Below are 23,601 nucleotides of genomic sequence, written 5' to 3' on the forward strand. Positions count from 1 at the left end.
ATGGAAACACAAACAAGTAGAAAGGTCTTTCAAGCATTTTTCTCCTGTACCTGAAGTAGCAATTTATCTTTTTCCAAAAACTTAAGTGCTGTAACTCATTATTTGAGTATAAAATATATAATGCATAAGTGACCCTAAAATATGTTGAATAAGGGTTTCCTACAGATGATAAAGACTCAAAGCAAAGTAATTGGATGCAAAATTAACTCATGAAATTCAGTAGCGCTCCTACATATATGTGAAAAATGTATTGAGAAAGATGTCAGTGTAACAACATCTTTCAAAATAGCATCAAATGACAGAAAATATCTGTAACCAAGCAAATGAAAGGCTTGTTGATCAAAAGTTCAAGTCTTTTAAGAAAGAAATTGAATAAGTAATTGGAAAATGGAAATATCTCCCATGCTATGGATCAGGAAGGTTAACATAGTAAAAATGGCCATAAAAATCCCCACCAAAATTCCAACACAATTCCTCACAGATCTAGAAAGGACAGTTCTCACCTTCATAGGGAAAAAAAAGCCATGATAACTAAAACAATCTTTAACAATAAAGGAACTGATAGAGGGCTCACTATTTCCAACTTCAAGTTGTACTACATACCTATAGTAATAAAATCAGCATGGTACTGACATAAAGCAAAACATGTTGATCAATGGAATAAAATTGAATACCCAGAAACAAATCCAAACATCTTTGTGCATCTTATTTTTCTTAAAGAGGCCTGAAGCATACACTGGAAAATAAAAGACGGCATCTTCAAAAAATGGTGCTGGTGAAACTGGATGGCTGCTCAGAGAATTATACCAAAAGATCCGTAGTTATAACCCAGTACAAAACTTAACTCCAAATAGGAAACAATAAAAAACAATAAAATGGACACACTGTAACTTATAGGAGAAAAAATGGGGGAATAACCTTGAAGTCATTGACAAAGGAGAAGTTTTGTGAACAGAACATTAGCAGAGGTATACAATCTATACCGAATAAACAAGATTTTATTGAACTGAGAAGCTTCTGCAAGGCCAAAGATACTGTCATTTTGACAAAAGCCTCCAGAATAGAAAAATATGTTTATCAACTCTACAGCTGATAAAGGGCTAATATCCAAAGTGTATAAAGAACTAATAAATTAAATATAAATCAAACAGCCTAATTTTAAAAAATGGGAAAAATATTTAAATAGAGAATTCTCAATAGAGGAAAGCAAAAATTCTGAGAAGTACTTAAATGTTCATCCTTACCCAACAGGGAAATTCTAATAAAAGTGCTTTGAGATTTCCTGTTATACCTGTCAAAATGGCTAAGATCAGCAAAATAAGTGACAGTCATGCTGGCAAGGATGCGGAGGAAGAGAAATACTCATCCATTGTTCCTCATTGAAACTCATGCATCTACTGTAGAAATTGGTGTGTCGGGTCCTCGGGAAGATGGGACTATGTTCCTCAAGATATAGCTATACCACTCTTGGACATGTACCCAAGAGATGTTTCATCACACCACACGACACTTGATCAACCATGTTCATTTTTGCTTTATTCATAATAGCCAAAAATCAGAAACAGACTAGATGTCCCTCAACAGATGAAGAAAATGTACTACATGTAATAATGGAATATTACTCAGTCATTAAAAAAATAACACCGTGAAATTAGTAGGTAAAAGGACAGAACTAGAAAAATATTACCCCAAGGGAGGTATTGCAAACTCAGAAACATGAATATGTCTTGTATTTATTTATGTGTGGATATTAGTTGTTAAGTCAATGATAACAAACTAAAATTTTTAGAATCATAAATAGTTGGTATACAGTAAATGACTCAATGGTACAAACAGATTTCCAAAGAGACAGCAAATAGAATAGGTAATTATGAATGATTGGGACAATGCTGGAATGGGAAGATTAAGTTAAGGGAGAGAAGGAGTTAAAAGTTCAACTTCAGAATGTGGGGTGTCTTAGTTGGGGTTTCAATTGCTGTGAATAGATGCCATGACCACAACAACTCTAGTAAAGGAAAATATTTAATTGGGGCTGGCTTACAGTTCCAAGATTTAGTATATCATCATCACCATGGGGGGAAGCATGATGCAGTGCTTTCCTTATGAACACAGAAGGAATAAGCCAAGCAATGTAACTAATTATACAAATCAAAGGAAGAGTTTGTGAAAAATGATTTACTGTGAGCATTAGAAACACACTAGCTCTCACAAGGGAAAGGAAAACAGTGTCATCTAAATTGAACAAAATTATCTCTTTAAGCATTATATGGTTTACATCTTACTATATTGTGTTCAACATACCCAAATAATGTGGACAACCTTGTAAATATTTTCTATAAGCAATGGACCATGCACTAATAAGGTTGAAGATGTGAAGAATTTTAAGACAACAGTTGAAATAGCTTATTTTATATCTAAGAAATTAATAAGCTGTCAAAGCAGTTGCTAAACCTATTTCATTAAAATTGAATTAGCCAATTTTGTGTAAAAATAAATCTATGTAAAAAATCTAGTCTTATATATCTCTATATTCTGCTTCATGAGTTAATTTTAATTCAACCTGAGAAGATTGAAACATTGAATTGAATGTTGCCTTGGGGAAATTATGGAATCTCTTGTATATTCTAATGTAAAGGTAAGAACAAGATCAAATGTCACTGAGCATGTCTCTAAAGACTGCCCTAAGAATCATGTCAATATTACTTTAGATCTTTCTCATATTTAAGTAACCACAAATTCAAAGTGTAATTGAATGCAAGTTTTATTGACTACTATGTAAAGTTTTAAAGGAAATATGTCTGCGACAGTGGTTCTCAACCTTACTAATGGTGCGATACTTTAATACAGTTCCTCACGTGGTGGTGATCCTCTATTATAAAATTATTGTCATTGCTACTTCATAACTGTAATTTTTCTACTTCTATGAATTGTATTGTAAATATTTGTGTTTTCCAATGGCCAGTGTGTCACTTGACCCAAAAAGGGATTGCAACCTGCGGGTTGAGAAACACAGGTGTAAGAGTATACAGTCTCTCTCTCTCTCTCTCTCTCTCTCTCTCTCTCTCTCTCTCTCTCGCTCCCTCTCTTCTTTGGTAAAGGAGGTCCTGAGAGGGGGTTGAACATTGTTTTGGTGGCATGGTTTGAAATATTTTCAAATATATTTGAAGAGGATAATGCGTTTTATGCGAACTACTGTAATAGAGAACTGATATCTTTCTCATGAGGCTTTGATTTGCATTGTCTTAAGTTTTATTGTAGCATTTTTTGTGCATGACAAGTTATTGGGAATATTAGAAATTTCTGGATAACTTAAACTTCAAACTCCTATTAATAACTAAAATATCACCACATGAGAATTTAATTTCCCAATAAAAGAATACTTTGATTTGCATCTTAGTTTCTCTTATAACATTTTTCTAGGGAAAAGGTTAGTTTAATGTCTAAACAAGAAAGAGAATCAATATAATTTTAACAACTCTAAGATTTTCTGTGGAATTTGTATTATTTGAGAGGCCCAGAAAGAACTGTCAAAACAAAAATATTTTCTCAAATAACTATATATAAGATTCAATTTTGTTTTCCCTAAACAGTCAATTAGTGGGAAAGCACATATCACCTAGCAAGCAATCATTGCATATATACTGTATTCAAAACACACACACACACACACACACACACACACACACAAATAAATGTCTACAGCTTCATTCAATACAAAATTTTTCCCAGTGCGATAAATTTAGATCTCTAAGTTTAACCCTAAAAAGAGATCTAAACAATCCTGTAGGAGTCATGGACTTTCTTGAAGAGATGAGAGGAGAATTGGATTTTTCCCAGGAAAACAGAATAGAGGTTAAAGGGCCTTGAGGGCTGAAGTATATTAACTGAATTTGGAAACTAGCAGTTGATCACAGTGGCTGCAGTGCAGAATATTCAATTGGAATAGACCACACATCTGGTAAACTTATTAAATCAAATTGAGAATGGGAGACCTTATATGGTCTGATTTTTGAAATGGTGAAAAACCAATGAGATCAATGTCAAAAATGATTTCACTCAGAGAGTCTTTTAGGATATTATTTGGGCAGTAGAGCTACGGGGTTCACTAACTTAATAAGAAAAGGAGAGCCTTGGAAGAAAAGCAGATAAGTTTTGTGTAAACAGAAACATTGTTTGGTGGTTGGAAGCTTAAAGCAAGTAACAGAGCTCCCAAAAGTTGGTGGTGAAAAACAGGTAGTGTTTTTGATAAAATTTACCCTTCCCTGGGATCATCATTAATGTTTCACAAAGGGTAATCCAGGTTATTCTTGTTCCAAAGATAGTCCAAGACTAAAGGGAAACAAGACATTATTCACTGTTCTTTCACACGCTTCCTAGGTCTGCAAAGGGTTGCAAAGTTAGAAACTTCCAACTGTGAGAATCCAGAATGTGAGTAAAGAAATACCTTCACAAGTCTATGATCATGTCACATTAGCATGCACAGTGAATGTTGATCTCACCACTCATGAGAATCCTGTGTACTTTTACTACAAATATTAAATAGATACATCTTTGTTAGAGGGAGGTTCAAGTAGTTCTTAGCAGGTGTGTCTCTTCTAAATGGTGCAAAGCTCTATGAGTCTCCAAATAATGTCTTTTATGCTTTTTATCCCTACATTATAGTACAAAAACAATGAATCTGTTCTCCTCACACTTAGTAGAGCATGGGTTTGTATTATTTTTTGCACAGATCTTATTCTTCCAACTAGATGGCTATGCGAGGCCAGAATATTAATTATAACACAGATATTTCAGTACTACGTGATTTCTCAAGCAATATGTACTCTGTCAAAACAGTAGCTATACTTTGAATAAAGAGCCACACCTACCCTAAGCATTAGTAATGATTATCATATCAGAGCATGCTAGTAGGCACAGACATAACTGAAAAATAAATTGCAAATGTTTTAAAGTCACCTAAATGCATGCCTTCTTCTTTTCAACAGTCTATAAACTCGAGCAATACAATTTTATGCCAAAATAAGGAAAGACTTCTTTAATACATAATAGGTAAGAAAGGTATTAAACAATCACATATACTTAAAAATGAGATGAAAATATTAACCAAAACAAAAGAAAAACAAGCAGAAAAACAGATTTTCCGTGTTCTTTCAAATTCTAGTGCCAGTAGTGAAGGACAATACCTTTACAAAAACACAGTTTTTCTCTCTCTGATTGTGTGCTATGTTGTATCCTGCACACCCTTGGGAACAGAAACCCTGGGTAGAGGTAGTTAGGGAATGAAGGAGAGAAACACCGCCACACATACATGAAACTCTGATCCAATGGAATTCTCTGACCACTATCATAGCAACTTAGATCAGTATGTTTATTAGGTATAGCACAAGAGAGGGGTTAGCTATTCTGGATAAGAGGTCTCTATAGGTGAACAGAGTGAGTCTGCGTGTACCCATGAGGAAAAAGATACACTTGATAGTCATTTGAACACACTGATGGATCGATCATAAACACTTATAGCTGGACTCCCAAGGAAAGTTTTGAAGGATCTTTCATTCTTCATTAATCTGGGCAATTCCCATGAGCCTTGATAGATCATATCCATACCATATCTATAACCATGTCAAAATACATTCATATTGAATTTCACTCAGGGTTTTCTCCACTTCTATATCCCTTTTCTTATTTCTTCAATGCTCTTGACTAATCTTCAGGAGTAGTTTGCTGCGGTGCTTGATACTGACTGTAATGATGATAAGAAAGAAGAATATAGCAAACACCATGTCCCAAAAAACTAACTCACTCAAGACCTTCTCTCCTTCCTACACTACTAGACACATTTCTTCAGACAAGTATTGATTGACATGCAGGAACTACCTGGTTCTTTCTGTGACTCTGGTTTATTCTGTGGAAGAAGAATGCTGTAGACAGAAGTTTCTGTCTCACCCGGTACCACAGCAAATTCTGTCCCAAAGTAACATAAGAAACTTATATTAATTATAAACTGCTTGGCCTATTAGTTCATGCTTATTATTAACTAGCTCTTAGAACTTAAATTGTCCCATAATTTTGTCTATGTTTAACTACGTGGCTTGGTACCTTTTATGAGGCAGTCTCATCTTCCTCTGTGTCTAGCTGGCAAATGACTCTCTGCCTTTCATCTTTCCAGAATTCTCCTTGTCTGGTTGCCCCACCTATACTTCCTGCCTGGATACTGGCCAATCAGTGTTTTATTAAACCAATATGAGTGATAAGTCTTTACAGTATATAAAAGCATTAACCCACAGCATAATGGCATCCGATGTAAATGTGGCCATTTTTTGCTGCTGCTGTTAATGGTTGTATGGACTAATTTTAAAAATTCCATGTTTACAATGTCACAATACTTTAGGATTTTTACATATTCCATGTGGAATGGAAACATTAAACTAAGCCATATACGTATTAACTTGCATACCTATGATTTTATTCTCTTACTATTTTAAGAATACAGGAAGTTGTTGTTAACTGTAGTCATCCTATTATACAATAGATCTCCTGAGATTATTCACATCCAGCTAATATCTTGAGTCATTTGCTGAACATCTCCCCCACCCTTAAACTACATGCCAGTTCCTGACATCTTAGTTCTGTCTAGCTATCTCATGCAACTGAAATTATTACTTACCTTTTGAGAAATGACAATAATTTCCTATTTCGTTCAAAGCTGACTGCTATATCATTGTGGATGGAGAGATAGAGGCATTGCCTTTACCTTTTCTTTACCTGTCTGTCCATTGAGGAACACCTAAAGTGACTCTATCTGGGTTATTTTTATGAGGTACCAATGAAAGTTGGATAGAAGATATCTCTTCAGCTTATTCATCTAATCCCTTAAGGTTGTATATCTGATAGCAGAATTATCAGATCATATGTTTGCTATATTTTTAATTTCTTGAGGAGTTTCCAAAATTGTTCTCCTTAGTGACTATACTATTGACATTATTATCTGTATTATACAAGGATTCCCTTTTCTCCATATTCTCTTTAATATATTATTGCATCATTTGATACAACCTAGCTAGTAGGTGTCAAGTAATATTTCATACTACATTTCTCTGATGATCTGTAATGTTGAGTATTTTCCCGCACAACAATTGGTCATTTGTGTGTTTCTTTTGAGAAATATCAACCAGCTCTTTTTTTTTCATATTTTAAGTAGGTTAATTTCTTTCACGTTTCTGAATTAATTTATCAGAAAAAAAACCTATTTACAAAGGGTTTGCTGTCATGGCTTTCGTTTTCACTTCACTGGTTGTGACCTTTGCTGTGCCGATGTATTCATGGTTGATGTAACTCAGCTTATCAAATTTTGCTTTTGTTCACTATATTTTTGAGGTCCTGTATAAGAAATCATTGCTAGAGTCAATATTATGGATCTTTCCCTGTTTGTGGTTTCAAAGAGGTTGAATCCTAGAACATTCTCTCTTGTATGGCTCTTTATATATAAATACATGGAGTTCAGCGAAAGTGTCACAGATAAACCTGTTACGTAAACCTTAATTCATAAGCCAGGAAGCCAAGCCCTGTTTAACCTAGGGGCAAAACAGTATCTTTTCAGTTTAAAGTATTTGGAGATCTTTAATTTACCTTTTAGTCATCTATCTATAGGGAATTGAATGTTCAAGATTGGGACAGTGGGCTTATTTACCAAATGTAGTAAATTAATATTCTTGTTATATCAATCCCTTGTAAATGTTAAAAAGAAAAGGCATTGTTGCTGCTCATCTTATTGAAAAGTCATTTTCAACAACAGTAGACATTCACAAGCAGGGGCTGATGTGAGTTGGGAAAGAACTGTCTTCATCGCTCCCCAAAGATCTTTTACTTTGCTTGGCTGACTTTGCAGCTATAGTCAAGAGCAGTCAGACTCCAGTAAAAAGAAATAAAGTGAGCACTTTACTTCCTGGTATCTCTGCTGTGGTTTGCACTTCACCACTGGCTTATAGAGATGAAATCTATTACTCGGCAGGCAATGCTTGCACAAATGAAAGATAAATTTTTCTTTTCGATGAGACAGATCACTGAGACTCATAAAATATTAATGATGAAAGCTCTGGGAATTAGGTATATCCCTGAGCATAGGTTTCTCTTGACAGTGACGCATGGTCAGTTTAACCCATTTTTCTTCCTGTAAGATTCACATCAAGAATGATACGGAAAAGAAAGCAGACAAGATTTAAGAGTCCGATGAGCATAGATTTTTGAGAAAGGCCATCTTTCTGTCTTTCATTTTCTATCATGTTTTGTGTTTCTTATCTGCGGTAAATTTTTCTGAGTGATGCAGCATGGTAGATGTAATGCATGATGCAGCTCAAGTGCTCACAGGGAAAACTGTCTGGGAAGAATGCAGGAAGTTCAATCTCTTAAAGTAACATATAACAATAACAGACATATCATAGAAGAAACATATATTTCATAATTAGGTAATTATTGAACTTTTGTATTAATATGTCCATACAAAGTAATGAGTTCCAGCTTAGTATTTTCATACATATTTGTTATTCTACTTTGCTCTAATTTGGTCCTCACACATGACTTCCCCCTGTCTACACTACCTCCCGATTGATGGTTTCCTTCTTCGAACAATAAATGTCCCCTACATGCTTGCATGTCACACATATCTCTTTACCCAGCTTGCCAGGACTGATGCATTTTGATGTGTAAAAATATTAATAAATGATATCAGTTCTACTTGTCTGGTTTTTGTGAGTTGTTAACATTTCCATAATCATCTCAGATTTGTTATGCATGCTCTTTTTATTATTTCCCTTTAAAATGCATAGGGCAACTATTATTACCATGAATCATTTTAGCATATTTAACCAAATTTTATTCAAAACAACATTTATATTACTAAAAAACTAAAATTGATAGAACTAAGTTTAATATTTTAAAATTTTATTAAATTATATATTATGAGCAAAGATTTTAGAATTATATATATAATATATATTATATTATATAATAAATCTAAGTATAGGAAATTTACTGAGGGTAGTGAATTATTTTCTTTAGTATTTCATAGAAAATCTATATGAAAAATATCTTATTGTTTTAAATAGTCATTGAAATATTTTACATATAAGTTTATTGATTTTGAGTGATGTCAGGAAGGTGACAATTTATCAGTTGTTTTTCTCCCTTAAGAACAGGAGTACAATAGAAAATATACAATTGTAGTCTACCTAAAGATACTGAAGTAGTATTTTACAAAATCTCAGAGGAATGACAATATCCCTAAGGAACAAAGCAATGCAAGAAAACACTCAGAGTCAAAGTGGCCTGTAGAATCTACCTTGAGGCCATCGTGTGTTTCAAACCTCAAGACTTCAGAATCCATTGGCTTTCTACCTCATTCACATAAGCAGTTGAAGAATTAGGATCTCACTGCTCAGAGACTACTTTAGAAAGAAACAAATATAGTTCTCAAATATATTCGAATTTAGTTTTTAAATATATATGATGCCCTATCTTGGTGATAATAGAATGAGAAAAAAGTTTGTTGTGAATCTTGTAATCCTCTATATTTTTACAATCTCTAAGAGTCAACCAGATATCATCTCTGTCCTGCTAGAGGGATAACTGCACACCTTCTTAACACCAATGGTGGCTCATCCCTTTGGATAACTCAGTACATACCCACTTGACTATCACTGAATGTTCAAACCCTATGTCTGGGTCAATAGACAGCAATGTAGTGGGCTTGTTACCAAAACTGACTAACTAGCAGCATCATACTCTCAAACACTTGCAGCTGTGCTGGCTAACAGACATTGCAAATAACGGGGGCAAACAAACAACAAAACCAAAACCAAAAAGAGATCACACTACAGAATCCATCCAAAACCAAAGCCAACATACTGTTCCTGACCGCATATAGGACAAAGGTTTTCCTCTTTGTGGCAGACAACCCTTCATAACACTGCATTGATGTACCGGCAGTCATGTAGGCACAAAGACAATACTACATGTAATATCAAGAGAAACTGAACATAGATCTTCAGTTCAAGAGTCCAAGGAAAGTTACTAAATGCCTAGAAAGGAATCCAAAATAGTGATTTTATGAAGCCCCTTAAAATATAAAGGATGCACAGCACAAGTCCTATGCCTAAGATTCAGGGAACGTTGCAGAAGAGGAGACAGAAAGATGATAAAATCTAGGTGACCAGAACATCTTCTGAAAGAGTGTGTCTTCTGTATATGACAGAGAAGCTGAAGCAGGAAATTTCCAAAATCAGGTTGCTTAAAAAAAGACTTGAACATTGACTACTTAAAGATCTATAGACAATGAATATGGAGAGCAGGAGAATAAGTCGACTCCCGTGCTGAGCATTTTACTTGGTTATCCAACAGCAAGGGGTCAGCATGAAACACACAGCTACATAAATAACAGCAAGCAGACTTAGCGGTTTGTGTGTGTACGTGAGAGACAGAGAAGATGTGTGCGTGCGTGCGTGCGTGCGTGTGTGTGTGTGTGTGTGTGTGTGTGACAAAGAAAGTCCATGAATCTGAAAGGGACAAGGTGATGGACAATATAGGAAGTGTTATAGACTGGAAAAGGAAGGTATAAGAGATGTAGATACAGAACAAACATATGAATTATAAAAAAAAAATAAAATAAATGTACTAAGTAAAAAGTCTTAAAAACTTTAATCTATAATGAATACATAAGAAAATTAACAACATAGAAATTGCCAAAATACAAGTTGGAAGTTTCTGTATGATATATTACTATATAACTAAAGATTTATGATATTGTTGTACAAATTTTGTCATGGAAAATTTAAAGAAAATACTTCCTTGATGATTATTATCATTGAAAAAGTTTAGTAAAAAATAAATGAAACATATTGATAATAAAATAAAAAATGTTTACTAAATAGAAACAATATCATTCATTAATTAATTCAAACAAGTAACAACTGAAATAAATGAGAAATCTAACAGAGGTAGTTATAAAAATAAATAAACAGAAACTTTGCAGATAAAGGATTTAATGAATGATATTGCATATGCTAATGAATTCATAATCACAGTCAAAATTAATTACACGAAAAACTTTAACTTTAGTGGAGATATTTTAATAGATAAGTTAGATGAATAAACAAGCACAAACACATAAAAATAACGAAAATAATAACTCAGAAAAAAAGCAAAGAAGCTTTATACAACTTTTATTAGCCAATATTCTCTAGAGGATCAGGATGGAATCAATAGTTACTACAAAGGAGACTGGTTAAATTGGCTTGCACAATATGGGCTAGGTAGTCCACCAATAGTAGTGTGTAGGCTAGAAAGACTAAAACAGGCAGTCTCTTTGTAAACCTGGCTGCCTCAACAATCCTAATCCTAACCTTGAAAAACCACAAGTGTTTTGTTTACATTGGAATGCCAAATAATATTGTCCCCAAATAATGGCATCTGCAGTAGAGGATACAGGATAGGTAAATTTGTCCATATGGAACAAAGGTAGAAAGGCAGGGATGTCCAGCTTTTCCCTCAGACTTTCTTATATATTGTGTACCACCGGAAAGTGCCAGCCACTCTCTTGGAGAGTCTTCTTCCTTTAACGCTCTCAGTAAATACACTTACAGACTTTCCCAGAGGCATTTGTTTTAGTTGACCCAGAAACAACTAAGCTGACAACTAAGCTGTAAGACTTCATTAAGAAAATGAACAATTGTGTGTTAAAGTTTCAAAAGAGATGGTGAAAAGCACAGAAAGGATAAACTAAGCTGTAAGACTTCATTAAGAAAATGAACAATTGCGTGTTAAAGTTTCAAAAGAGATGGTGAAAAGCATAGAAAGGATAAAAACAAATCAATATAAAAACATTCTAAACTTTTGAAAGAGCCATAATAATTCTGTAGCAGATGCATTTATTATACTCTTTTGCTATAGAATATTATCTTACCTGGGCAAAGGTGTTATATTTGTTTATACTGAAGAATATTACTTTAATTATGTGTGGTCTGTTACATTTGTTTCTGCTGCCTTTGCTAATGAAGTAAAGATGTGTTACCTTCGTTTCTGCTTCATTTGCGCAATTCTGAAAAGATGTGTTGCTGTTTTACCTTGCCCGCCTAAGACACCTGGTTGGTCTAATAAAATGCTGAATGGCCAACAGCTAGGCATGAGAAAGATAGGCAGGACTGACAGGGAGAGATAATGAATAGGAGGAGAAATCAAGGCTCTGGATAAGAAGGAGAAGGACTCTTAAGTTCAGGAGGAGAAGAAGAGAAGAAGGAGAACAGAGGGAGAAGAGAGGGACATGCCCAGGGCCAAGCAACCAGGCAGGTGCTAGCCAGATATAAGAAACAGTGAAAGTAAAATAAACAGGAAAAAGGAAGGAAGGAAGGAAGGAAGGAAGGAAGGAAGGAAGGAAGGAAGGAAGGAAGGAAGGAAGGAAGGAAGGAGAAAAGAAAGAACATCGGCCCCAAGGCAAAATGGAAAGAGAAACAAATTAAAATAAGAGATAAGATAAAGCCAAGAATTAAAAACTAATAAGTCTCCAGGTCATGCTTTGAGAGCTGATTTGTGTCCTAAAAGGAAAATCTCACTCTGCAGGAGATCCCTTGAAAAGCACATCTGTCAAAAATTGGTGAATTAGGCCAGAATGTTGGTCTGTGTTTCTAACTTATTGCATTATTTTTAAAAGTCCAGAAATGAAACAGGCATAGGTTACTTTTCTGTTGAATACAGTGATACATGGATTTTATTATATATACACAAATGCCACTTACTCTGTCATAAACAGTATACAAGCCTGTTTCTCAACAGCATGACAGAACTGAAGAATACTGTGTTAAATATGTGATGTACAGAAAGAAAAATAGTTAATGTTTTAATCTATGTGGAAATTAAAAGCATTATTCATATAGATTTGAAATTAGAACAGTATTCACCACAGGTCGGAGGGGGAAGACATAGATGGTTAAAAGGACATTGCTTTAGTTGAGTAGGATAGCATAAATATTTAATATTAAGAAATTAAAAATTTTAAGATCTTATTTCATATATATAATTCTCTTTAACAAGAGTATATCTATACTTGGAAAAACTAAGTTGTATGCTTTAAAAGAATTTGTAGAGAGGATTATAAATGCCCTCTACAATGTTGGTCTCTGTCTCTGTCTTCTTTCATCGCCTGATGAAGGTTAATATTCAGGAGGATGCTTATAAGTTTTTCTTTGGGTTCACCTTCTTATTTAGCTTCTCTAGAATCACGAATTATAGTCTCAATGACCTTTATTTATGGCTAGAAACCAAATATGAGTGAGTACATCCCATGTTCCTCTTTTTGGGTCTGGCTTAACTCACTCAGGATAGTGTTTTCAATTTCCGTCCATTTGTATGCAAAATTCAAGAAGTCATTGTTTTTTACTGCTGAGTAGTACTCTAATATGTATATATTCCATACTTTCTTCATCCATTCTTCCATTGAAGGGCATCTAGGTTGTTTCCAGGTTCTGGCTATTACAAACAATGCTGCTATGAACATAGTTGAGCATATACTTTTGTTGTATGTTAGGGCATCTCTTGGGTATATTCCCAATAGTGGTATTGCAAAGAAAAACTTATAAGCATCCTCCTGAATATTAACCTTCATCAGGTGATGAAAGAAGACAGAGACAGAGACCAACATTGGAGCACTGGACTGAAGTCTCACGATCCAAAGGAGGAGCAGAAGGAGAGAGAGCACGAGCAAGGAACTCAGGACCGCGAGGGGTGCACCCACACACTGAGGCAATGGGGATGTTCTATCGGGAACTCACCAAGGCCTGGGTCTGAAAGAGCATGGGATAAAACCGGTCTCGCTGAACATAACAGACAATGAGGACTACTGAGAACTCAAGAACAATGGCAATGGGTTCTTGATCCTATTGCACGTAATGGCTTTGTGGGAGCCTAGGTAGTTTGGATGCTCACTTTACTAGACCTGGATGGAGGTGGGTGGTCCTTGGACCTCCCACAGGGCAGGGAAACCTGCTTGCTCTTTGGGCTGAGGAGGGAGGAAGACTTGATTGGGGGGGGGGGATGGGAGGTGGTGGCGGGGAAGAGGCAGAAATCTTTAATAATTAAATTAATTAATTAATAAAAAATAAAATATGAAAAAATAAATAAATGCCCTCTACACATAAAAATGAAAATATTTGTCAAGCCTGTATTGAGTATCCTAATCTAATCATTATGTATGACATGTATGTATTGAGCTATCACACTGTCCAAATAAATATATAATAATTGGTTAAATGTTGAAAAAGGTTTTACCTGCTAAACAATATAAGTTCCAAAACTACTATTTAATAATACCTTAAAATGTATGAGGTCCAGATAATCACTCAGTATTCAAAGAGATGGCTCAGTGGTTAAGAGTAGTTGCTACTCTTACAGAGGAGCCAAGTACAGTTCTCCGAACCTGGTTGGGGGGACTCATAGCTATATGTAAATATAATTCCATAGATACACATACTCATTGACACACAACTCTATACACACGTGCACATTTGCAAAAATATAAGAAAATATTTACATAGTCAATACATTTCCAAACAACAAAAGTCAAGAAAAGTAATGATGTTATAATTCTTAATATTATTACTAAGTTTTGACAATCTTCACAGTAATGATGGAGCCACTGAAGATATCTGAGTTAATAGCCTGTGGATTTCTACAAATGAATGTGATCTTAAGAAATTAATATTTACTTAGAACGGAATTTAAGAAAATAGCATCATTACTCTTCCTAGGAGATACATTATTAATTCAGGGTAGCACCATAGTAGTAGTCAATTTTTAATAATATAAAAGGTACTTTGATCTATACAATAAAGCATTAGTGATAATTAATACCATATTTATTTTCTATTCTTCCTTTGGTTAGGTAGATGCAAATGACGTTGGAAGTAAGCAATTCTTACAGAATCTGTTTGACATTTTCATTGTACTATAGCTTCGGTTTTACTGTGAATACCCTTGTTAACATAGTCTGGCAGACATTCAATAGCAAACTGTGTTCCAGGCAATGAATTTATAATGTTGTAGCAGCAACAATCTCGTGAATGGTGTGAGCCCTTATAGATGATGGAAAAATCGATAACTTGGATAAATTGGTAGCAAACTACCATATGTGTTCTTAGGTGAAGAGAAAATACTGTAGACTAAAATTACTTTCATATAGAGAATAGGCCAGAACATAAGTGAAACATTGTAATGTATAATTCATTGTTTAGTATAAAATCAATTATGTTAAAAGATAATTATATGTGTTACATTTGTAGTATGTTATGTTACATACAATTTAAATTTTTATTTGATGACATTAAATGTATAGTTTAATTCAATGAAGAACATTGAATGCTAAATATATTCTGTATTTTATGTTTATTTATAAAATGTAGTAAGTATAAGGATAATCACTTTCATGAAAATAACCAATTTTTATAAAATCTTGTTCATCTTTTATTTATTTATTTTGCATCCTGACTGCGGTTTCCCCTCCCTCCTTTTCTTATAGTCACTCACCCCAACATCCCTTCCCTTCTACTATCCACTCCTCTCTGTTTCTATTTAGAAAAAGACAGAACTTCCATGGATATCAGCAAAACATGGTACATGAAATTGCAGTGAGACTAAGCACCTCACCTTGTATTAAAACTGGGCAAGGCAACCCAGTATGAGGAGTAGGACCTCAAAAGCCAGTAAAACAGTCAGAGACAGCATGGGACTAACTGAGGTCCTCTGCATATATCTAACAGTTGTGTAGCTTGGTCTTTGGGTGGGGCTCCTAATAATGGGAGAAGAGGCTATCTGTGACTCTTGCTCATTGATTTAAATCAGTGATGAGTTATTGAACTACATAAGTAATAGTCTACTTTCTTTATTCCAGGGCGACAATAATTTTTATACAGGACAGATTATGACAACTTCTTTCTTAAGGTAAGATGGGCGAAACAGTTATGTTCTGAGGGACTATACACTCTATTAACAAGAAATGTGTCATAATTAAAATTTGCTGCTAGTAGCTGTATTTTGTTTGGTATAGGGATCTTATCATTAGTTCCATGATCATAATCCTTTTGTTCATCTGAATCTCTTTTGCAATAACTCTGAAGATGTTTCTAAGTCAGCTACTGAGCAGAATATCTATAGCTTGGTGTTTTAATTAAAACAGAAATATGTTAACCATTAAAATAGAGTAATGGGATAAAAATGAAATACTGTTAAGACAAAAAATAAAATATGTTAATATAAGTAAGCTGTCTCCTAGTGAGCCATTCACAGATATATTAATATCTTAAATTTTCCTAAACATGCAAACATATTGAGCTATTAATTTTCATGAACCTCCAGACTCTTCAGTTAATTTCTTTTTTTTTTTTTTTTTTTTTTAGTTTTTTCGAGACAGGGTTTCTCTGTGGTTTTGGAGCCTGTCCTGGAACTAGCTCTTGTAGACAAGGCTGGTCTCGAACTCACAGAGATCCGCCTGCCTCTGCCTCCCGAGTGCTGGGATTAAAGGCGTGCACCACCACCGCCCGGCTTCTTCAGTTAATTTCATGGGTAGTTTTGTTCTGCCTGCTTTGTTAGTCACAAGTTGGCTACACATACCCAATAGCTTGGTCAGATTAGAAAAGCAAAGGTTTTTTATTATAAAGATGCTAACACTTGAAGCTTCATGTTTTTCAGATAAGTGTAAATAGAAATATTTTTCTTTTTTGACTTAAATTCGATAACTAACCTCTGCTAACCCTTTATTTCAAACTAATTTATGACATCTACAAATTTTCAATCTTTTCCTTCCATAATTCTGTTATGCTCTTATGATTTCTTCCCCTTCCCTAAAGCGAGGACTTTTTAGCCCATTAATCTCAGCAAACTATTAAGCCTTGTCAACAGAGAAAATGGGTGAGAACTTTGTGTGAGCAATTTGAAGAAAAAGAAGTAATTGGTGTTTCTCTTCTGATCTTTTATACTCCTCAAATAATATGACTTATAATGCTTTTGAGATTGAGGTAATTATAATTATTACATAGTGCATGCCTAAAAAAAACAGTATGTGAAGAACCTATTTTAAATATATGAGGTCTTGCTGGAGGAATTACATCATTAGAGATGGTCAGTGAAGGTTCGTGAGCTCAAGCCTCTTTCTTTCTGTGTGTGAATGAAATGTGATCTCTCTCTTTTCTGCTCCTACTACCATGCCTTCTCCACCCGTGATGGATTCTACCCTTCTGTAACTGTAATGTAATATAAATCCTCTCTTCTTTAAATTGTTTGTTTTATTTTTTGGCCAGGATATTTTATCATAGCAACAAAGAGTAACCAACACTCTTGTTGATTGGGTATATAGTAAAGTAGCTGTCCTTGTCGCCCCATGGCATGTAGTGTGAACTTTTACTCTTTTGGCTTTTCCGGGGGCCCATCACCCAGCTCACAAATTAATCACACACAGGCTTATTATTACCTATGAATGCCCAGCCTTAGTGTGATTTGTATCTTGCCAGTTTTTCTTATCTTAAATGATCTCAACTACATTTTGCCTCTGGGTTCTTATCTTTCTCTTCCGCCATGGCTGCTGGGTGACTGGGTGCCTGGTCCCTTGCATCCTTCTCTTCTTGTTGTCTTGTTGTTCTTCTTTTGTCCACCCAGATTTCTTCATCTGTTTATACTCTCCTCCTGCGAACCCACCTATCTTTGCTCCTGCCTCGCTATTAACCATTGAGCTCTTTATTATGACCATAAGGCATTTTAGACAGACACAGTAACACTACTTCATAGAAATAAAAAAAAAGTGTAAATAAAAGTCACACACTTGAAAATAATATTCCCCAGCATTTCCCTTTTTCTTTCTAACACAAATGAAAAATTTTAGATCTAACATAGTAAGACTGTATAAAACAAGAACAATTATCAAGTAAATACTACATTCACAACGTACTGAATTCTGATTCATTTGTTGTCTAATAAACTTAAAGAAATACTCCATTATCTATCCTACCTTAGAGAATCCAAAATTTGATACCTAACTTAGTTGCTATAATATCTAAGAAAAACTATAATTATAACTATCTAGTCTTCAACTCCATCAAAGGAACTATAAGGATATGGTATCATTTAAATAAACAAGAAGTGCATTGCAAATAACTTCTAAAAACTCTAGAAATGACAGAAAATTTGACTCTCTGAACAGTCACCCAAAGTTCCTTGGCAGTATTGGGGCATCTATCTTCAGCCTATAGACCCCTTGTATCTGGGAGACTTTTTAATGAAGCAGGAAGTTTGAAAGACTGTCCTGTCTATATTGGTTGTTTGTCAGTCACTGTCCTTTGTGTCCTGCAGAATGTCTGGCAGTTTCTTCTGTGAAGCAGGAACCCTGAAGGACCATCCTGCCTTTTTCAGTTTGGCAAACTTCACTGGTCCCTTTCCTGTGGGTCCTGCATGTCCAGTTCATACAACATACTGCAAGCAGTCCAAGCAAGAGCAGCTTCTTGCCCAAATGGCTAATCTTGCCACAATAACAGCAAACTCCATAAGGAGTTTCTTCAGTGCCCATCGTCCCCCAAGTAAATTGGTGTTGATAGGACCAAATGTGTCTCATTTTCATTAAAACCATAATGCAACAAACCATTTAAAATGTCATATTCTATAGGTCTTTGAAAGGTTTGAAGACCATGTTTCTATCTAAAATATATCTCTATATAATCTGGAAATCATACCTAGCATATCTACAAAATTGATTGGCATAGATAACTAACTATTGACATGTGTTTGATTTTCCTAAATAGTTACTAATAACAACTTTCAAAAACAGGAATTTTACCCTACATTTTTAAATGAACTGCATAGGTACAATACCTTAAACAAGAGCAAAAACATATACACAATATGATGTAACAAAAAGAATCTTAAATTGGTATCAATATACAAAATCATTTTAACAAGAGTAGAAACATATATGCAGTGTGTTGTAATGCAAATTACCTTAAATTTGTATCAATATACAAAATTCCTTTAAATAAAAGTAGAAATATATATACAGTATAACAACATTGACTTTAAATTTGTACCCATAAACCAAACTCCATGCCAATGCAAAAGTATCATCTTAGACAAATAGTTGTCTTTTTGTCCTGTATTCTTCAAAATATAACAAATATCCATGACCCACAAAATTACCAACGACCACCCACAGCCCCTTTTCCCTTGAGAATGTGGATGTTTCATTCCCTAGACTGTTTCCTGCTGAATGTGGACGAAGTATTTTTGAGATCCCAAAGAGAAAATTTGAGGTAATGGCCAAATCCTGGGAAGAGCACGTATAATGGTTGCTGATAGATATCACTTGTCAAGTCTCAGGAGGTTTCCCCTGATCAAATCCAATCCAAATCAATATGGAAAAAAATCCACAGCCTCTTCTCCAAAGCATTTTCTATTTCCATTTGACAAATACATGTTTGAATATTTTAAAATTTAAGACATTCATAAAATATCTAGGCTGGTTTATTCCCACAGTCCCTCTTTCATTTTTAGGTCTCTAAACAATCACAAAATTCAAAATCAACAGAACAGCATATAATCTATTTATTTCTTTCCATGACTTCCTATAACCATTTTATTTCTTAAGCCTACGCACATTGTAAAACACACTGGAACCTGTTTAGGTTTTTTCTGTCTGGACCTTTTTTTGCTGTGTATCATTTCGTCTTTTTTGACCCCAGGAGCAAACATTAGACTGTTAAATTACCACAACTGGATATTCCACTTGCTCCAGCAGCTGGCTCTGCCCAGTCTGGGGTTGAATCCTGAGACAAAGCCAAAGCTTGTGCCCTGTTGGAGGTCCTGACTGAGAACAACATTAAACCTTTCTAGCTATGGAAGCTGGTACTTGTATAGCCACAAGTGGTTTTTACTTAGCTTGCAGTTTCTAGTTTTTATTTAGTGCTCCCAGCTCAAGAGCAGTGCCTATTTTAAAGGGGCCGCATATTTTTTTTGTTGTTGTTTCAGCTTTTTCATGCTCTAGATGGATATTTGAGCTGTAAGTTGGTACACCAAAATATTGTGCAATGTTTACCTCTTTTGACCCACCATCTATCTCCCAAATAAATCAGAGATATTTATTTTAGATTTGAATGCCTGCCCTTAGTGTGGCTTGCTTCAATGCTAGCTTTTCCTATCTTAAAAAGTTTCAACTAGCTTTTGCCTCTAGGCTCTCATCTTTCTCTACTGTAAATTTTACTCCATGGTTACTGGGTACGTGGCTGGCCTTTGCACTCTCCTGTCTTTGTTCTCTTGTTGATCTTCTTTTTCCCACCCAGATTTCTTCTTCTATTCATACACTCTGGCCTGCTAACCCTGCCTATCCTTGCTCCTGCCTCGCTATTGGCCATTCAGCTCTTTATTAGGACCATTAAGTGTTTTAGACAGGCAGAGTAACACAGCTTCACTGAGTTAAAGGCAACGTAAACAAAAGTCATACACCTGAAAATAATATTCCCCAACAATAGAACAAACATTAAAAAGTTGTGTTTTTTTTGTTGAACAAATGTATAATCATTCCAAATGGATTAAAACAGACATATTCAATTAAGAAAATATCATTATTATGATCCTGTACTCGAACCATGAAGGTTTTTGTCTTTTAATTCTAAGATTACAATTGTATACTATTAATTATAGTGAGCTCATTTGATTAAAATAGCTTTTAAAGAGCAAACTAATTTTATATCTGGGAAGCAGGTTTATCGTGTGTGTGTGAGAGAGAATGAGTGTGTGGGGGTGTTTGTATGTGTGTTAGTTATGTTTCTGCAAGAGCACATATGCGTGCAGGCACACTCACACATTTATCTCTCTGTGTGTTCAGGCCAGAGGTCAACCTCAAGTTCCATTTCTCAGAAAATCTATCAACCTACTTTGTAGCAGATTTGCTCATCGTCTTGAATCTCACCAATTAGGCTGGACCAGTGGTTCTCAACCTTCCTAATGCTGCAACACTTTAATACAGTTCCTCATGTTGTGGTGACCCCCAAATATATAAACCATCAGACTATTTCATTGCTTCTCCTTAAGTGTAATTGTCCTCCTGTAATGTAAGCATCCTATATGCAGGATATTTGATACGCAGTCTGCAAAGGGGTTCATGACTCACAGGTCGGGCTATACTCTCTAGATCACACTGTTTCCATGTCTCTAGCACTGCATTTCAGTGTGTGATCACTGTATGCAGCCTTCTTATGTGAGTTCTACAGATCAAACACAACTCTTCACATTTTAAGGCCAACACTTTTCCAACCAACAGTCATTTTACAGGCCCTAGATTCATGCTCTTGTAGGGTTAAACTACAAAGAGATATCACAAATGAAGTGCATGTAATCAAAGGAAGGTAGGCGTCTTCACCAGAAGCTCCCCACAAAACTACAACACAGGCATATAAAAAATGTAAGTTTTTATTTGCATTTTTGTTGTTCCACTTACATTTACTGTATCTGATAGGAATCCATAGGGGTATAAATAGAAACAATAGTGATGACGTTCAAAACTTACTACTTTTGACAGAACATGGTACGTGTGTGTCTATATCCAGAGCATCATGTTGAAAAATATACCTTGGGTGTACCACATGAATATAATGATTGAGAGTGTTAAATTGATGGCCAATTTTTTATTATACATACTGCAAATATTAACTGAGCTGAAAATACATAGTCAGATTTGGTAAAATCTCATTATATTCAAGAAAAAATTACATTAATAATTCACATTCAAGCTAGGTTCATGGCTCAGCTTTGCAATTATGAACCTGTGTTGCATCCCCAGAAAGAACATTTTAAAAGTCATGAATGCTGTTATGCTATTGTAATTATCTGACTGGTTATTGGAGACAGGGTGGTCCTGAGGCTTGCTGGACAGCACTCTAGTTTCCTTGATGATCTTCAGGCTTTTCAGACCTGGTCTCAAAAGTACAAGGTGGTCAGAACCTGAAGAACTCAAGTTGTTCTTTGGCCTGCAAAGTATGAATTCACAAGTATAAACACAACGTACACTGACATGAACGAACACATTCACACACACATTCCAAAGATTGATTTTCATCTAATAAATATGAAATATATATTTGAGCACATTTTTTCCATTTAACTAGACAAGCACAAAAACCAGGCTGTTATTTAAATCATAAATATAAACAACTGGATACCAGATTGAAAAAATATTAAATGAATTTAGTGTGGAAAACAATCAAGTGTTACAGTTTTGACATTGGTATTTTCCTTCTTCAAGTTTGTAGTGATATTTCATTTGTATTTTAATAAATAAAGCTTACCTGGAGGTTAGAAAAATGAAACAGCCACACTGGCCAGCTTTAAAAACCAGGCAGTGATGACACATGACTTTAGTCCCAGTAGCCACACACACTAGCTTGCCTTAGAAACCAGGCAATAGTGGTACATGGCTCTTGATCCCAGAGCTAGAGAGGATTATAAAATGGCAGGAGACAGCTCTCAGTTTCATTCTGAGGTTTCTCGAAAGCAGGATCACCATTTTTCAGACTGAGTTGGAGGTGAAGAGCCAGTGGTTGATTGTTTTGCTTTTCTGACCTTCAGGCAAGCTTTATTTATTAATGTAAAGATGAAATGCCACTACACAAATTAGAGAATTTTTACAGTATGGACTACATACCTCTTTACCTCAAAAAGGATCATACGATTAAGATGAGAAACACTAAAAATTTTTCAGCTTTCATTCCCTTTAGAGTCTGCAACAGTGTTGCATAATTAACTATAGAATTGTAGGCATAATGTCAATGAGTAATTAGTGAAATTAACAAAATGTCAAGAATTTTGAACAGGGAAAATTGTAGGAAATAAGAATCTTCTCCTCCAAGTTGAAGAATTTGTTTTAAATGATTCAAATAATTATTGTATGTGGGAGTGAGCTATGACTTTGTATTCGAATTTCTACTACTAGATATTTATCTTGAAACTCATCTTCCTTTGTGGAACCATCAAATTGAACGTACAGTCTGTGAATGCTATCACTGAGACACACCCCTTGCTATTCTTTCTTTGCATGTTCGTAATGGACAAGTCAATCCTCTTAATGTGGATATTTTATGAAAATCACAACATATGAACATAGTGGATGCTATAATAATGGTATGTTGTTGTTGTTGGGTTTTTTTAGTCTTATATAAACTATGTACTGATTTTTTATTAATCTTAATAAATTTACACATAGTCATGAATTATTCTCTCTCCTCTCCCTTTTTTCCTGCCTCCTTCTTTAAATGTTAAGATTCCTTAGTTATCATGCATTATTGTGTAGGAACAACTTAAATGAATTCAATCACATAAGGAAATATTACTACATAATCTCTTCTACACCCAAGTAAAAAGGAAGTGTTAGAAACAACAACGTGTATAGAAGTATATAGGCTATTTTTGCACTTTGATTTTTTTACACCTCACTATGATCCTGAGAATGAAACAGATGTGGACCTCTTTTCTCAAATATCATTACCCTTGGGGTAAACTTATTACTGCATTGAATGTAATTGTGGTGTTCAT

The 23,601-nt window shown here is 34.8% G+C and overlaps 1 protein-coding gene across 3 annotated transcripts in view; it reads left to right on the plus strand.

The window, feature by feature from the left end:
- Mgat4c (MGAT4 family member C) overlaps positions 1 to 23,601 on the plus strand; it is a 472,208-nt gene that overhangs the window by 420,421 nt on the left and 28,186 nt on the right. For all 3 annotated transcript variants that reach the window (XM_057757830.1, XM_057757831.1, XM_057757832.1), the window contains one exon: positions 15,929 to 15,978. The gene's annotated coding sequence lies outside the window, so the exon portion shown is untranslated. The remainder of the gene's footprint in view (positions 1 to 15,928; positions 15,979 to 23,601) is intronic.

Source organism: Chionomys nivalis, chromosome 25 (genome assembly GCF_950005125.1).
Source record: "Chionomys nivalis chromosome 25, mChiNiv1.1, whole genome shotgun sequence".
Lineage (NCBI taxonomy): Eukaryota > Metazoa > Chordata > Mammalia > Rodentia > Cricetidae > Chionomys > Chionomys nivalis.